The sequence below is a fragment of the Macaca fascicularis genome, chromosome Y, assembly GCF_037993035.2.
Source record: "Macaca fascicularis isolate 582-1 chromosome Y, T2T-MFA8v1.1".
NCBI lineage: Eukaryota > Metazoa > Chordata > Mammalia > Primates > Cercopithecidae > Macaca > Macaca fascicularis.
Window position 1 is genome coordinate 12,429,656 of NC_132903.1, and position 19,717 is coordinate 12,449,372.

A 19,717-nucleotide genomic window follows, 5' to 3' on the forward strand; every position below is an offset into this window, starting at 1 on the left:
TACAAGATGCCTGTGGAATGTTGGATATTATATTTGTGACAAAATTGTTGGAATTGTGAGCTGGCATGAACTGGACCATTATCAGTTTTAGTTTTTGTGGACTGCCCCATAAACACAAAAGTTAAAAGAAGACGTCTAATGACATATCAAATGGACTCTTCAGAAAGACTGTGTGTACTAAATAGATAAGTGTTGGTATCAACAGATATATGTACATATCTTAGTTTTTCAAATTCAGAAACGTGTGTAACATATGTTTTCCCTAACTGATTAGGTTCTAGTCCTCTAGGGTTAACACTTGTAGAAGGAGGGGATGTGCCTGTGAGATGGCAATCTGGGCATTGCAGGATAATTTGTTTAGCTAGTCTTTTGGTAAGTTGAAATTGTTTATATCAGTTTCTCCAGGTTTGGTGGAAAAATTGATGCAATTCAGTGGCTTGGTCAAGCGCTGATGTCATAACCTGTAGGTCTGCTTGATCATTGCCATAGGCCAATGGGCCAGGCAGTGAGCTATGTGCTTGAATATATGTGATAAAAATAGGATGTATACATTGACCTAGCAAAAGCTGAAGTCTGAGAAAAAGTGCATGCAGGGTGGGTTCCATAGTGGACTTAGTGATAGCTGTCTCAAGGTTCCACAATTAATAACAGAGTAACTAACAATATTGATGGGCTGAGCAGAAAACGTCTCCAAGGGCAATATTAAATCTCCAACCTCAGTTCTCTGAGTGCTAGCAAATCCAGAATGAGTAAGGGAATTGTGTGGTCTCCACCAGCAACCACTTTTCCAGGTTTGCCAGAGCTATCAGTAAACAGTATTAAAGCATTAGGTATGGATGATTGAACTGTTTTTTGTAGGCAAAATCACAGAAGTATGAGATAAGAACTGAAGGATTTTGCCAGCAGAAAGGGCATGCTCTATATGGTCTGTATAATCAGAGACTGCTATTTGCAGATCCATAGATAAGGGCAAATACTGCTTCAAATTGCTTTTTACTTAAAGGAATTCTGATGACATCAGAGTTGTTATAACAGATTGCATTGTCTGTGGCCTGAAAAGATGACTTTACAGGCTAACAGGATATAAGGAGATAGTGTTTTAGTCCCAGTATGTAAGCAAAAAAACCATTCCAGAAAGCTTAGCCCTGGGGCCATCTGTCCTATTAACTCTGTTGGGGAGTGTTTAGAGGGAAAAATAGACAACTGAACTGAACATCTTGGATCTATGTTATCTAGCTGACTTTGAGAAATAGCTTGTTCAATTTCTTCAATTTCCTTTTTTGCTGTAGAAGTTACATATCTGGGAGAATCTAGGGCTGTATTGTCTTTTAGGATAGAAAACCGGTTTTGTAACTTATCAGTAGTTATGCCTGAGGTGGGGTGAAGCCAATTAACATCACTGAGTAATTTCTGATGGCTGTTTAAGATGTGTAACTGCTGGTAGTTAATTTAACATTTTTTAGATCTTACTGACTGGAAAGTTAGTGTGTACCCAATCTATTTCCAAGGAGAGGACCTTTGTACTTTTTTAGGTGCTATTATTAAACCTCTTAATTGTGTATTATTTACAACAGAGGTATATAAACTTAAAAGTATTGGCTCCACTGGGGCTGCTAGGAAAATGTCATTCATAAAAGGAAACATCTTACAATCAGGAAATTGTTTTTGACTGGGGAGAAAAGCCTGATTTACATGACACCGACTCATGGCAGGACTGTTTAACATCCCTTGAGAATGCACTTTCCAGTAAAATCACCTACCTAAGGTGACCTACCTAAGAGCCACAAAGGGCAGAGGAGTCACCTCCCCCAGCAAAGGGAAGCAGTGAGTGAGCATTTTACCCAGCTGGGGAACATTGCAAGGTCCCAATCACTAACCCACACCATCAGAACCTTCAATCCTAGAAAGTGTATTTCTTATAGCCTCTCAGCTGAAATCTGCGTATACCTACTGAATTACCAGGAGGAGGAACAACCAGTATTTCAGCTGTGGCTGTCTGCTGTCTATGACATGTGAACTCTCTGGGAGAGCATCAGCAGCCAGCACTGGGACACACAAATGCTTAACACTCTATGCTACTGGGACAGGGGAAGGTTGGCACCCATATTTATAGCTCCAGTTTGTGCTTTTGCCCTGTTAGAACAAGGGAAGCTAGAGAGCTAAGTGCAGAAAATTTCCCCACAGTCTAACACACTGGCTGTGTCAGTCTATGGCCAGAATGTATCTTCAGGCCTGACATGACCCATCTTTCCTCATTGGGTGTGGCTTCCCTGAAGAAGTCCAATAACTCCAACCAGAGAATCAGAGACAGAACTTGGATTTCCCTGGGCCTGAGTCCCTAGGGAGAGAAGTGGCCACAGCTTCTGCAGACCAGTCAACTTAGCCTCACCTCCTGGTAGTTCTGATGAATCTGGCCAGCCCAGATGAGTGAGTTTTCCCCCAGCAAAACACATGGCCTCCATCAAGGTACAAAGTGTTTCATTAAATAAGTCCTAATCTCCGTGTCATCCAACTGAGTGACACCCTCCAACAAGGACTGTCAGACACACTTTACAGGAGCAATCCTACTGGCATTGCTGGTGCTCCTTAACGTCAGAGGTCCCAGAAGATATCCATCTTTGCTGTTCTCTAGTATTCTCAAGAGACATCTCAAGACACAGGAATAATCAGATGAATGGGACCTCAAGTGAACACCCAGGAGAGAACAGGAGACCTACAGAGAAGGGACCAGAACTTTGGGGGAAAAAGAGAGGAAGCAGAAAGAAACAACAACATAATCAACAACAACAAAAACTCCCCAAAAATCCTGTCTGAGGGTTAGTAGCCTCAAAGGCTAAATAACTAGACAAACTCACAAAATGAGAAAGAATCAATAAAAAAAAAGTTAAAAACCAAAAAGACCAGAGTGCCTCTTTTCTTTCAAAGAATCACAGTGTCTCCTCCTGATGAGCATAGCACTGGAAGGGAGATCTGATAGATGAACTGACAGAAGTAGGCTTCAGAAGATGGGTAATAAATACTTCTGATGACCTAAAGGAGCATGTTCTGACCCAAATGCAAATATAAGAACCTTGATTAAAAATTAGAGGACAACCAGTTTAAAGAGAATAACCAGTTTAAAGAGAGACATAAATGACATGATGTAGCTGAAAAACAAGGCATTAGAACTTCATGAAGCATCCATAAGAATGAATACCTGAATCAACCAGACAGAAGAAAGAATATCAGAATCTGAAGACCACCATGCTGAAATAATGCATGAGGACAATATTTGAGAGAAAAAAATGTAAAGAAATAAACAAAGCCTACAAGAAATATGGGACTTCAAAGAAAGACTGAACCACCTATTGATTGGTATACCAGAAAGGGATGGAGAGAATGAAAACAAGCAGGAAAACACACTTCAGGATACTAGCCAGGAGAACTTTCCCAAACTAACAAGAACTTTCCCAATCTAACAAAACAGACCAAGATACAAATTCAAGAAATACAGAGAACACCATTAAAATACTCCACAAAAAGATCAACCCCAAAACACATAATCTTCAGATTCTCCAAGGTCAAAATAAAGGAAAATTTGTTCAGTGCAATCAGAGAAAAAGGGCAGGTCACCTACAAAAAGAATCCAAAGAAATGAATGGCAGACCACTCCACAGAAACTCTAAAAGTCAGAAGGGATTGGGGGTCAATATTCAGAATTCTTAAGAAAAATATTTCAGTTCAGAATTTTATATCCAGCCAAACTAAACTTCGGAGGTGAAGTAAAAGTAAAAATCCTTTCCAGAAAGGCAAATGCTGAGGGATTGTGCTGTCACCAGGCCTACACTACAAAAGCTCCTGAAAGAGGCACCAAATATGGAGGAAAAAAAAAAAAAACACACAAAAACGAGTACCAGTCACTAGAAAAACACAAAAATATAAAGATCAGTGACATTATGAAGAAACTGCTTCAACTAGTGTTCAAAATAACCAAATGGCGTACAGATGACAGGATCAAATTCACACATAACAATACTGACCTTAAATGTAAATGGGCTAAATGTCTCCAATTAAAAGACACAGACTGGCAAATCGGATAAGGAGTCAAGACCCATTGATGTACTGTATTCAGGAGACCCATCTTATGTGCAAAGACACAGGCAGACTCAAAATAAAGGGAAGGAGAAAAATTTACCAGGCAAATGGAAAGCAAAGAAAGCAGGGGTTGAAATTCTAGTTTCTGACAAAACAGACTTTAAATCAGCAAAGATTTAAAAAGATAAAGATAATTACACAATAGTAAATGGAACAATACAACAAGAAGAGCTAACTATTCTAAATATATATGGACCCAGTACAGGAGCACCAAGAATCATAAACCAAATTCTAAGAGATATACAAAGTGACTTAGACTCCCACACAATACTAGTGGGAGACTTTAACACCTAACTGTCAGTATTAGACAGATCAATGAGTCACAAAGTTAACAAGGATGTTTAGGACTTAAACTCCTCTCTGGATCAAGTGAACCTAGTAGACATCTACAAAAATCTCTTCCCTAAATCAACAGAGTAAACATCCTTTCAATGCCACATGGCACTTATTCTAAAGTCCACCACATAATTGAAAGTAAAACACTCTTCAGCCAGTATAAAAGAACAGAAATCAACACCTACACCATCAGACCGCAATCCAATCAAATCAAAACTCAAGATTAAGAAACTTACTCAAAACCATACAATTATATAGAAAATGAACAATCAGCTACAGGATGACTCCTGGGTAAATACTGAAATTAAGGTAGAAATCAAAAAGTACATTCAAACCAATGACAACAAAGAGACAGTATATCAAAATCTCTGGGACACAGCTGCAGCAGTGTTGAGAAGGAATTTTTTAGCACTAAATGCCCACGTCAGAAAGCTAACATGATATCAAATCAACACCATACCATCACAATTAAAAGAGTTAGGAGGGCAAGGAAAAACTATTCCAAAAGCTAGCAGAAGAAAAGAAGTATCTTGAGGTATTGCTCCTCACAAAAGGGCATTAGCTGTGGAGATCTGCACACAGAACCTAACACAAATGACAGATGAATAAAATGTACACTGACACACAGATATTCTGTTTTTCCAGTCCTGCTGTGTCTGACTGCCTGCACACCAAGAAAGGTTTGTCACTGTGGCCTGCCCTGAGCAGCTACAACTCCAGGCATTTATTTAGTATACAATTACCAATAGAATTTTTGAGTAAACACACTTGAGAATAATAAACATGGTTAAGAAGTAGTTCTATGAATGATTAAAGCTCAGGTACCATGGTCTAAAGTAAATATAATTGGAGGCAATATCCTTGGTCGACCTCCCTGTGAGAGAGCAATTTGACTCAAAGGTTAGTTAATGGAGGTCAGATAAACAGACTTATCTGGGGGAGCCTCTATTTTTGCTACTGTTTAGCCTATGACCTAATGCTCTAAGTTAAAAAGTGGCTGCCTTCAACCTGTTCAATTATTACAAGCTATGTAACATTTTGGCCTTATAAAAGATTTGTGACTACTCCCTATAATATTCTCTTTAATATTTCTGCCACCATCCTAAGTGAGTCCCAACAGTAACTATAATCAGAGCAGAAGTGTAAGAGATAGAGATACAAAAAGTCATCCAAAAATAAATGAATCCAGCAGTTGCTTTTTTTGAAATAATTAACAAAATAGAGAAATCATTAGCTAGACTAATAAAGAAGAGCGAGATGAATGAAATAGACATAATAAAATGTGATAAAGAGCATATCACTCCTGACCCCACAAGAATACAAACTACTATCATAGAATAGTATAAACACCTGTTTACAAAGGTAATAGAAAATCTAGAAGATAAGGATAAATTCCTGGACACATTCACCCACCCAAGACTAATCCAATAAGATATCAAATTCCTGAATAGACAACAATAAGTTCTGAAATTGAAGGAGTAATCAACATCCTACCAAACAAAAAATGCCCAGGACCAGAGAGATGCACAGCTGTATTATAACCAAAAATACAAAGAGGAGCTCATACCATTTCTTCTGAAACCATTCCAAACAATTGAAAAAGAAGGACTCGTCCCTAACTTATTTTATGATGCTAGCATTATCCTGATACTAAAACCTGGCAGAGACACAACAACAAAGCAAATTTTCAAGCGAATATTTCTGATGAACATTGATGTGAAAATGCTCAAGAAAATATCAACAAACCAAATCCATCAGCACATCAAAAAACCTATTCACTATGATCAAGTTGGCTTCATCTCTGAGATGCAAAGTTGGTTCAACATACACAAATCAATATACATAATCCATCACATAAACAGAACCAAAAGCAAAGTCCACATGATTTTCTCAATAGATACAGGGAAGACTATTGATAAAATAAAACAGGCCTACATGTTAATAAAAACAAAAACAAAAAAAACAAAAAACAAAAACTCAATAAATTAGGTATTGATGGAACACATTTCAAAATAATGTGAATTATTAATGATAAAACCACAGTCAATATTATATTGAATAGGCAAAAGCTGGAAGCATTTCCTTTGAAAATCAGTATAAGACAAAGATGCCCTGTCTCACCACTACTATTCAACATACTATTGAAAGTTCTGGCCAGGGCAGTCGAGCAAGAGAAAGAAATAAAGAGTATTTAAATAGAAACAGAGAAAGTCAAATTTTCTCTGCTTGTAGACGACATGATTTTATATTTAGAAAAACCCATCATCTCAGTGCAAAAACTCCTTAAATTGTTAAGCAAATTCAGTAAAATCTCAGAATAAAAAATCAATTTGAAAAAATTACAAGCATTGCTATACACTAATAATAGACAAGCAGAGAGCCAAATTATGAATGAACTTCCATTCAAAATCTCTACAAAGAGAGTAAAATAACTAAAGACACAGTCAACAAGGGATTTGAAGAACCTCCTCAAGGGGAACTACAAATTACTGCTCACAGAAATAAGAGATGACACGTACAAATGAAAAATCATTTCAAACTTGTGGATAGGAAGAATCAATACAGTGAAAATGGCCATACTGCCCAATGTAATATATAGATTCAATTCAATTTCCAATGATCATTGACATTCTTCACAGAATTAGAAAAAAACTATTTTAAATTCTATGTGGAACCAAAGAAGACCTGGTGTAGCCAAGACAATCCTAAGCAAAAGCAACACAACTGGAGGATCTCCTTACCTAACTTCAAACTATACTACAAGACCACAGTGATTAAAACACTGTGGCACTGGTACCAAAGAGCTATATAGATGAATGGAGCAGAACAGTGACCTCAGAAATAACACCACACACCTACAACCATCTGATCTTCAACAAACATGACAAAAAATAGCAAGAGGAAAAGGATCTACTATTCAAACATTAACTTAAGATGGATTATAGACTTAAATGTAAAACGTGGAACTATAAGACCCTACAAGAAACCTAGGCAATACCATTCAGCACCTAGGCATGGGGAAGACATCATGATGAAATCATCAAAAACAATTGCAACAAAAGCCAAAATTAACAAATGGGATCTAGGCCGGGCGCGGTGGCTCAAGCCTGTAATCCCAGCACTTTGGGAGGCCCAGACGGGCAGATCACAAGGTCAGGAGATCGAGACCATCTTGGCTAACACGGTGAAACCCCGTCTCTACTAAAAAAAAAAAACAAAAAAAAAACTAGCCGGGCGAGGTGGCGGGTGCCTGTGGTCCCAGCTACTCGGGAGGCTGAGGCAGGAGAATGGCGTGAACCCGGGAGGCGGAGCTTGCAGTGAGCTGAGATCCGGCCACAGCACTCCAGCCTGGGCGACAGAGCGAGACTCAGTCTCAAAAAAAAAAAAAACAAAAAAAAAAACAAAAACAAACAAACAAACAAACAAAAACAAAACAAAAAAAAATGGGATCTAATTAAACTACAGAGCTGCTGCACAGCAAAAGAAACTATCATCAGAGTGAGCAAACTACAGAATGGAAGAAAATTTTTGTGATCTATCCATCTGACAAAAGTCTAATGTCCGGAATTTCCAAGGAACTTAAACAAATTTACAAAAAAAAAAAATCAAAAATTGGGCAAAGGATATGAACAGAAATTTCTTGGAAGAAAACATTTACATGGCCAAAAAGCATGTAGAAATAAAGCTCAACACTATGAATCATCAGAGAAATACAAATCAAAACCACAATGCAATATCATCACATGCCGGTCAGAATGGCAATTATTAAAAAGTCAAGAACCAATAGATGCTGGTGAGGCTGTGGAGAAATAGGAATGCTTTTACACTTAGGTCAGAATGTAAATTAGTTCAACCATTTTGGAAGACACTATGGCAATTCCTCGAAGATCTAGAACCGGAAGTTCAATTTGACCTAGTAATAACATTAATAGATATATACCCAAAGCAATATAAATTATTCTACTATAAAGACATACACACACATATGTTTATTGCAGCACTATTTACCATAGTAAAGACTTACAATCAACCCAAATGCCCATCAATGATAGACATGATAAAGAAAATGTGGTACATATACACCATGGAATATTATGCAACTATAGAAAGGAATAAGATTATGACTTTTGCAGGGACATGGATGAAGCTGGAAACCATCATTCTCATCAAACTTACACAGGAACAGAAAACCAAACACCATACATTTTCAATCATAAGTGAGACTTGAACAATGAGAACACATGGACACAGAGAAGGGAACAACACAGCCCAGTGCATGCTGGAAGGTTGAGGAAGAGAGTAGAGAACTTAGAGGACAGGTCAATAGGTGCAGTAAAATGCTATGATATACACATACCTATGTAAAAAAGCTGCATGTTCTGCACATATATCTGTGCTTATAATTATTTTAGAAAAAAAATGAAAAAAGGTTCTGCTTGTGGAAAAACAGTGACATATTCCTAGGCTTAACACCAGGGTGATGTTACTTTTTTTTTCTTAGTTGTGCTTTCATAAGACGTTGTTGGGTGCAGCACCAAAGTAATGTGAATCTTCTGTATGGACCATGAGATATTGTGACATATCTTTGTGCCCATCAACTATTTTATGTGACTCTTGACTCTTACCTAACTTTGCCATTAGAAAGATTATGACATATGTCTGGGCCCAGCAAGATAGGTGATATGACTCTTCTACTAACTGAAATATAATGCGGAAAAAAATGTGACTTATTGCTTGGCCTAGCACAGGGGTGATGTGATTCTTCTACTTAGTTGCTGCCCAGAGCAGTCATTGTGATTTATGTCTTGGCGTGTCATCCAGATGATGTGACTCTTCCCTTATTCCAAGGACCAGACCACAGTAGAAATTTTGATGTATTATTTGGCCCACAGGCTATATAATGTGTCTCTGCTTGATTTGTGACAACCGGGGTAATTGTGACATATAGCCCCTAGGTAATATGATGTTATATTTTTTCTGAGTCCTGTCCACTATAGACATTGTGACATACCTCTGAGTTTTTCACTTCAATGGTGTGACACTCCTACCTGGGTTCTCTCTTCGGGTGTATTGTGACATATGACTTAACCTAGCACCTAGGTAATGTGACTCTCTTTTACTTCCTAGGTCCTGCCAGAAGTAAGAATTGTGACACATTACTGGACTCATAACCTAGGTGATGTAATTCTTTTTTTTTTCTGAGACACTGCATGTTTCATGTATTGTTACATATCCCTGAGACCAGCAACCAGGTGATGTGACTCTTGTGCCTAGACTCAGCCTGCCTAGATGCAACCCTCCTACAATATTATGACATATCTCTGACTCAGCATTCGGGTAAAATGAGACTTCTATTCAATCCTTACCCACAAATGGAATTCTGACATAAATCTTAGTGCAGCTCACTGGTTTGATAATAACTTTCATTCCTCAAACTAGTCAATAGGAGAAATAGTGCCTCTCATAGCCAGGCTTAGGGAAATGAGTAAGAAGTTGTGTCTGCTTTTTGTATGAGAGTCAAAGGATTATGACTCTATCACATATTATATAAAGCCCTTGAAAGGTAGAGACAGTGTCATCTCAAGACCCAATATACAGATGTGATTGTTTTTCTCATATGCACACACCCAACTTGTTAGGATTGCCACACTCCCATACATGAACACAGCCCACTGGTGAGGTTCTGAGTTTCACAGATGAATGCTGTTCACAGTCAGAATTATAACTGTCACAGTTCAATCTTGCCACAGGAAGAATGTTGACTCATTTCTAAACTCAATTCATAAGCACAGTGAGGATTCTCATATGTAGACCCAACTAATAGGACAAATATTGGCTCCCATATCTGAGTGAGGGCAAAATCTAAGATCATGGGTCCATATTAGGAGGAAGATCTCATAGTGGATTTTGACTCATGCATACCATATAAAGTTCATGAGTAACACAGTCTCTTTACAGGGCCTAGCACACAGAAGAGATTGCGAATCTTGTGTACACACTCAGCCAAAAGTGATAATTTTCGATCATTTAAATTAACACAGCCTGATGTTCAGGTTCTGAATCTTACAACTGGAGTCAGGTGAAAGTTGAAAAATGAACTTTTATACATAGGTCCAGTTATCAGGTTGGATGGTGACTCTAAGGTTCAGCACAATTTTCATGCTTTGACTCCACCAGGTAGAAGCAGTCAGTAGGTAAGATTGAGTCTCGTAAGCAGGGATCCAGTTATCTGTTGAGAATGTGATATGTATTTTGACCAATTTGTGGGAAGTAGTGACTCTCATAGTTAGAACCAGGACAAGTGTGGGTATGTCACTCTCCATCCTGGGACCAGCCCACAGATGAGACTGATATATCACTAGATGCAGCACAAGGTGAAATGAGTTTTCTGTCTCACATGTTGACCCAGGTGATGCGACTATTCTTTAATTCTTAGGCCTGCCCACAGGAATAATCATGGTATATCACTGGGTCCAGCAGCTAGGTGACTTTTCTATTCCTAGGTGACAAATTACTGAGTCCTGCAAATAGATGATGTGATTATCCTACCTGAGTTCTGGTGACAAGAATGATAGTGACATATTTCTAGCCATGTCAATTAAGTGATGTGACTCTTCTCTTCTGTATGGCCTCTGTCAAAATTCAAAATTGTAACATATTACTAGACCCAGCCCCTAGATATTATGATTCTTCTTTTTTGCTTGGGCCCCATATACATTGGGTATTGTGACATATCTCTGCATCCTATTACCTATATCTATTTTTATGTGATTGTCCACTTTTGCCTGCACTCTATTTACAGAAAATGTTGATACATATCACTGGGCCTAGTAACCAGATGATTTGACTTTCCAGCCTGGTTTCTGACCATGTGGGAAATTATGCCAAATCACTGGATCCAACACTAAGATGACATAGCTCTTCTACCTGGGCTTTGCCTATAGGAGGCATTTTGACATATTTCTATGCATATCTTCTACATGACATAACATTTCTCTAGTCAAATTCTTACAGAGTAGGTTGTGACATATCACTGGGATCAACACCTAGCTAACATCACTTTTTAAAAAAAAAATCCTAGATATTTTTGCAGGGGAGATAGTAACAAATTACATAAGCAATGGGTTAAGACAATTGTACTTTTTATTCCCTTGGCTGTGCTTCCAGAAGATATTGTAATTTATTGCTGAATTTAACACCAAAATGATGTGAGGTTCTTGCCTGGGCCCTGTGTAAGGGAGGCATTGTGACAACTCTGGAATCATCAATTATTTTATATAACTCTCTCCTTTCACCTAACCTCTGAAGATAGCAGAGATTGTGACATATTTCTGGGCCCAGAACCTAGGAGATATGACTTTCCCCCTTAGCCTGGACCCTATCTACAGTGCATATTGTGACATATGGCTTAGTCCAGCACTTTGGTGTTGTGACTCACCTTTTATGTCTTGGCCTTGTCAGCAGGGCTGAGAGTGATGTATCACTGGGTACAAATCTTTGGTGATGTGACTTTCATATTCTGCCTAAGTCATTTTCTCAAGGGTCATTGTGAAATATTGCTGGGTCCAGGAACCAGGGGATGTGACACTCCTGTCTTTTCCCTGCCTGTGTGGAGCATTGTTCTTCTGTCTGGACCTGATTACAATGGGTATTGTGACTTATTGGTTAGTCTAGAAATCATGTGATGGGAATTTTCTTTTTCTTCTGGCCTACTCACAAGGACATTGTGACATAGCTCTGAGCCTCTTAAATAGGCGATATGACATTCTTGCATAGACTTTTCAGTGTATATTGTAAAATACTGGTGAACCCAGGACTTATGTGATATGACTCTTTTTTTTTAAATTTATTTATTATTATTATACTTTAAGTTGTAGGGTACATGTGCATAACGTGCAGATTTGTTACATATGTATACTTGTGCCATGTTGGTGTGCTGCACCCATCAACTCGTCAGCACCCATCAACTCGTCATTTACATCAGGTATAACTCCCAATGCAATCCCTCCCCCCTCCCCCCTCCCCATGATAGGCCCCGGTGTGTGATGTTCCCCTTCCTGAGTCCAAGTGATCTCATTGTTCAGTTCCCACCTATGAGTGAGAACATGCGGTGTTTGGTTTTCTGTTCTTGCGATAGTTTGCTAAGAGTGATGGTTTCCAGCTGCATCCATGTCCCTACAAAGGACGCAAACTCATCCTTTTTGATGGCTGCATAGTATTCCATGGTGTATATGTGCCACATTTTCTTAATCCAATCTGTCACTGATGGACATTTGGGTTGATTCCAAGTCTTTGCTATTGTGAATAGTGCCTCAATAAACATACGTGTGCATGTGTCTTTATAGCAGCATGATTTATAATCCTTTGGGTATATACCCAGTAATGGGATGGCTGGGTCATATGGTACATCTAGTTCGAGATCCTTGAGGAATTGCCACACTGTTTTCTATAATGGTTGAACTAGTTTACAGCCCCACCAACAGTGTAAAAGTGTTCCTATTTCTCCACATCCTCTCCAGCACCTGTTGTTTCCTGACTTTTTAATGATCGCCATTCTAACTGGTGTGAGATGGTATCTGATTGTGGTTTTGATTTGCATTTCTCTGATGGCCAGTGATGATGAGCATTTTTTCATGTGTCTGTTGGCTGTATGAATGTCTTCTTTTGAGAAATGTCTGTTCATATCCTTTGCCCACTTTTTGATGGGGTTGTTTGTTTTTTTCTTGTAAATTTGTTTGAGTTCTTTGTAGGTTCTGGATATTAGCCCTTTGTCAGATGAGTAGATTGCAAAAATTTTCTCCCATTCTGTAGGTTGCCTGTTCACTCTGATGGTAGTTTCTTTTGCTGTGCAGAAGCTCTTTAGTTTAATGAGATCCCATTTGTCAATTTTGGCTTTTGTTGCCATTGCTTTTGGTGTTTTAGACATGAAGTCTTTGCCCATGCCTACTCTTTTCTACTGCTTGGGTGCTGCTCACACAGTAAGGTTTTATGTATAGCTGAATACAATACCTAAGTGTTTTTACTCTCTTCTTTTTTTTGAGTTTTACATATACTGGTTATTGTGACCTATCACAATGTCCAAAATCTAGCCAATGCAACAATTTTGACTGGGCCCTGCCTATAAGTGTATTGATGTGTGTCTTCCTCTATCACTTAGGAAATGTGACCCTTATACTTTGCGTCCCCCAGGCCCACAGGGAAAATTGTGACATATCATTGAGCTCAGCACCCAGGTGATAACTCTGGTTTTTTAAGTCCTTTCCTTAAAGAGATCGTGACATATTTTTGGCCTAGCATCCATCTGCTGTAACTCTTCTGTCTCAATTTTGTTCACAGAAAGCAATGTGAAATATCTGTGGCCCCATCAACTGTATGATGTAACCCTCCTGTCTTACCTGGGCTTTACCAAAATTAAAAATTTTGAAATATCATTGGGCTCAGCATGTTGGTGACATGACTATTCTTTCCTATCTTGGCCCTACCCACAGAGTGTCTGATGACTGTATACAACATACAAGTGGTATTATTCTTCTGCCTGGTTTCTGTCCACAGACTTCAATATAACATACCTCTGGGCCTAACTCCTAGGTGATGTGTCTCTCTTTTCTCTCCTGGGTTCTATTCACATTGAGAATCATGACATAACAGTTGACCTAGCATCTAGGTAATGTAACTCTCATGTCTTAGTTCTGCCCACAGAGATGATTATGATATATAGCCTTGACCAACCACTAGGATATATGACTCTCCACTTCTATTAGATACCTACCCAAAGAAGGCATTGTGCACATCTCTGGGTTTGTCACCAAAGTGATTTAACACTCCAGCCTAGGTCCTTTCCTCAGGTGTTATTGTAGCATAATGCTATATCCAGAAATCAAGAGATGTGATGTGACTGTGACATATGCCCCTGTCCAGCACCAAAGTGATTTGAATGGGATGTCTAGGCTCAGCTCACAGATAGGATTGTGATACTATCACTGGACCCAGCATATCTATATGATGGTGATTTTATTCTCTCACTTATTGCTGTCAGTAGGGGGCATTGTAATCTATCCTTGGCCCTGCACCCAAGTAATGTAATTCTCCTCTTCTACCTTGTCACTGACCACAAGGGTTACTGTGAAATATTGCTGGGTCCAACACCAAAATGATATAACTCTCTTGCCTCTGTCTTACCTATATGGAGCATTGTGTTATATCTCTGTGCTCATCATCTTGTCTTTCCTGGTCCCTGCTTACATGGGGAATTGGCCATATTGCTGGACTTTGCACCTAATTAATGCAAATCATCTCTTCTTCCTATTTTCTGTCTATAGGAAAGCTTGTGATGTATCATGAAGCCTTATACCAACATGATGTTATACTTTTCCTACAGCTTAGCCCTCAGAAGACATTGTGACATATTGCAGAGCCCAGCACAAAGTGGAAATGAGTGCTTTGCATTAGCCCTGCCCACAGCCAGCACTAAGACATATGCATGTTAACTATTTGTTGTTACTGGTCCCATCAAGTATTTGATGTGACTCCTCTTTTTTCACCTGAGCTTTATATTTAAAAGAAATTTAGATATATTTCTGGAGCCAACAAGTAGGTGATGTAACACTTCTCTTTTGCTTGGGTATTTCCTACAGAAGCAATAGTGACTAATTGCTGAGTACAGCACAGATGTGATGTGATTCTCTTGCCTGGATGTAGCCCACAAAAGTTTTTGGGACATAGCTTTGGGCCCACCCGCTAGGTGATGTGATTCTCCTCCTCCACATTGGCCCTGTCTACAATCGGGAATGTGACATATTGCAATGTTCCTGAACTTAGGCAATATGATACTCTTCATTTCTGTGCACAGCTCATATGGATGATTGTGAAAAATAGCTGTGTCCAGCTCCTAGTTTATGTCACATTGAGATCACATTAATCTTTTTTTCATGGGTCAATGTGATATATTGCTGGGCTCAGCAACAAAGTGTTGTGACTCTTCTGCTTTGATCCTGCCTACAGGTTACATTATGACTATCTCTGGCCCAATACCAAGGCTATTTGACTCTCCTTTCCTACCTGGGCTCTTCCCACAAGATGGACTGTGACATATCATTGAGCACAGAATCTAGGTGATGTTACTCCCCTCTTCTCCTTATCTCATCAGAGAGATGGCATTGTGACATATAACTAGGAACAGAACTCATAATGTGACTCTCCTTTTTTTTCCCTAAGTTTTATCCATAGGTGAAATTGCAACATATTTATGGGTCTGTCATCTAGGTGATGTAACATTCCTAACTGGACCCTCCTCTTAAATGATAAAAATCTGCAAACCCAGCACTTACATGATGTGACTCTATACTGGTTGGGCCCTCACCACAAGATAAATTGGAATGTGTCACTTGACTCAGAATCTAAGTAATGTGACACTATTATCTTGCTTGTGTCCTGAATAAGCAGGGTATTATGACATTGCTGGGTATGACACCTAGGTGATGTGACTCTCTTGCCTGGCCCTCCCAAAGGTGCGTTATGACATATCTGCTGATCCATCATTTGTGTGATGTGGCTTTCATCTTCTACCTGGGCCCTGGCAAAAGTAAGGATTGTGACATATTTCTAGACATTTTATCCATGTGATACAAGTTTTTTCTCTTGTCTTGGTGCTGTCCATAGAGTACTATGTGACATATCATTTGGCCCTGCATCTAGTTTATGTGAATCTCGTACCTGAATCCTACCTACAGGAGTGTTATAAAATATCTCTTTTGTTCATTATCAAAATGATTTGACTGTCCTATTTGGAGTGGATTCTGTTTAAATAAAGGCAGGTGGTGGGGAGTGTTGTGCTAAATCACTGGACCCAGCACCTAGGTGGTGTGACTACTTTCTCTTGGCTGGGTCTGAAACACATTGTGACACATCATTTGACCCAGCACCTAAAGGATGAAATGCCCTTGCCTGTGCCCTGCACACAGAAAGTTTTGTGATATAGCTCTTCACCTATCATCTAGATGATGTGACTCTCATATTCTGCCTGCATTTCTACACATAAGAACAATTGTGACATATTGCTGGCCCCAGCAACCAAGTGATGTGACTCTCCTACCTGGGCCTTGCCTACAGTGAACATTATAACACCACTAGTCCCAGGACTGCCACAATGTGATTCTGCTGCCTGTGCCTTACTTTCAGTAAAGGATAGTAAAAATCTCTGGCCAAACACTCAGGTGATTTGAATTTTTTGCCTTGTTCCTGTCCTCAGGAAAGGTTTGGACATGTCCCTGGCTCACCACTCAGGTGACTCTCTTGCTCACTTTTTACCAACTGGTGGAATTGTAACATACCATGGCATTATCACAGAGGCATAGTGGACCAGGCAGTATAAGAGATACTATCTCTCATATTTAGCTTAGAAAAGCAGGTAAGATCCTGGACCTCCTATTTGTGTGAATGTCACAGAAAATTACCACTTTCTCACATATTATAAAGCCCATGATAGTAAAGTGTATCATCACAGGGCTCAGCACATGGGTGAGAGTGTGTCTTTCATAGACACAACCCATCAACCCTTAGGATTGTCACCCTCACAAGTAGACAGAGATCACCAGTGAAATCCTGAATTGCATATAACATAATCCATAGTAGAAAATTACGATAGTCATATGTGAACATTTGGTTAAGATATTGACTAACTCAGTTCATAGGCAGGTTAAGGAACTCAACTCATATGCAGGCAACTGGAGAGCCATTGAGTCTCATACCTGGACTTAGATCATCAGGTAAGATTATGAAATCATAACAGCACCAAAGTATCAGAGCAAATTTGGACTCTCATGAATACCATATAAAATTCTCAGGTGGTACAGAGAATATCCTAACGGAACACAATATAGAGGTGGGATTGTGACTGTCCTATGCACACCCAGCAGATAGCAAAGATTATTATGTTTTTACATGAATACATCCTACTGTTGAGGTTCTAAATGTCATACCAAGAGGCTTTCAAAGGTTGTAAAATTGACTTTTATATGTGAATCCAGTTCACAGATGAGACTGTGACTCTGAGACCAAGATTTAACACACTTAAAGCTGTGACTTTACAGAGTCACAAAGAAGCAAAGTCAGGAATTGGGATTGAAACTTTCATGCATAGAACCAGTGCAGTGTATAGATTGTGACTCATGTACTTAGACCCAGCATATGGGAAGCATTGAGTCTCCTATCTACAGCTGAGATAGATGTAGGATTCTTAATTTTATCTCTATTTTCCTTTAGGTGTAATTGTGACATATACCTCTTTTGAGCCCCTGAGTGAATTTACTTTCCAGCCTGGGACCAGCCCACAGATGGGATTCTGATACATTGCTGGAGCCACAACATAGGTAGGTGATGTGACTTTATTCACGTACCTTCCTTGGTGTTACCCACAAAGAGCATTAGAATATATCACTGAACACTGCATACAAGTTATGTGACTTTCCTGACAAGGTCCTGCCCACAGGACTATTGTAAAATATTGTGGAGTCCACCTTGCATGTGATGTATTAATAACTCTCCTGATCGAACCCTGCCTACAAAGGGCATTATGATGTCCAGGTGATGTGACTTTCTTCTTTTGCCTGATTCCTGCACACACACACACACACACACACACACACACACACACACACACACACACACACACACACACACACAACCTGTAACAGATCATTGGATCTAGAGCCTAGCTGATGTTACTTTGTTACTTTTCTTTTCTTCCTAGGTTCTTCTCCCAGAAGGTGTAGTAACATATCACTTGGTCCAACACCAAAGTAATGTTGCTCTTTTGGCTTGGTCCTGACCTCAGAAGGCATTGTGACATATTGGTAAGCCCAGAACAAAGGTGATGTGGGTGTCCTGTCTGGACCTGGCTCACACAGATCATAGTAATATATCTCATAACCCACAACATATTTTATATTATTCTCTTTTCTTAACTGGACTTTGCACATAATAGGAATTATGACATTTCTAGTCTCAGTGCCTATGTGATTAGACTCTCTTATCTTTGCCTGACACTTGAAGGGAGAGTGACTTATGGCTAGGACCAGGAAATAGATGATATAATAGATGACCAGAAAATAATCTGCTGGGAACTACTCTAAGAGTATATTGTGAAATATCTGTGGACCCATCATTAGGGTAATCTGACTCTCTTTTTCTAAATGGGTCCTTTCCACTGTGGAAATCATGAAAAATCACTTTTCTCAGCATCTAAATGATGTGACTCTCTCCCAGTGACTGGTTTGCATTCAAAAGGGTAATTGCAATATATCGCTACATACAGCCCCTGGGTTATGTGCTTATCCTCTTCTTCCTGATCCCTACATAAAGAGAGCAATTTGATGTATTTCCAGGCCCCTTATCTAGTTGATGTGGATCTCCTGCATGGGACTTCCCCTCAAAAGGCTTTGTATCATATCACTGGGCTCAACATTTAAGTAATGTTATTCTCCTACTTTCCCTGGACCCTTCATACATTGGGTATTGTTATATATAACTGAATCCAAAGCCTTGATGATGCAACAATTTTTTTCCAGCCCTGCCCTCCGAAATATTATGACATACTTTTCCATCCATTACCTAGGTTGTGTGACTCTCATCATATGCCTAGGCTCTGCAAAAAGAAAGAATTTTGAAATACTTCTGGACTCAGCACTTTGGTGATCTAAATGTCTTCTGCCTTTACCTTGTCCAAAGAGAAGATTGTGACATATCCCTAGTCCTGCACCCAAGTAATGTCATGCTCCTCACTCCTTTTCCTCAGGTGGAATTGGGACACATGACTAGACTTAGCTCATGGGCATGATGATGTTGCCTATACCTTAAACCAGCCATTGAGAGAGATACTGTTTCTCATAGCTAAATTTAGAGAAACAGGTAAAGTCCTCACTGTCATCTTTATATGAAGGTCACAATGGATTACTACCCTCTATACCGTGTAGAGTCCTTAGTTGGTAAACAGTATCATAATAGGGTTCAGTATAAATGTGAAATTTTGTCACTTGTATGCACACCCCACTAAGAGGTACAATTGTTACCTTCACATTTGTACGGAACCCAGTGGTGAGGTACTGAATCTTACAAGCAGGTGAAGTCCACAGTTAAAATTGTGACAGTCAGGCTGAGGTGGGTGGATCATGAGGTCAGGAGGTCGAGACCATCTTGGCTAACATGGTGAAACCCAATCTCTACTAAAAATAGAAAAAAAATTAGCCAGGTG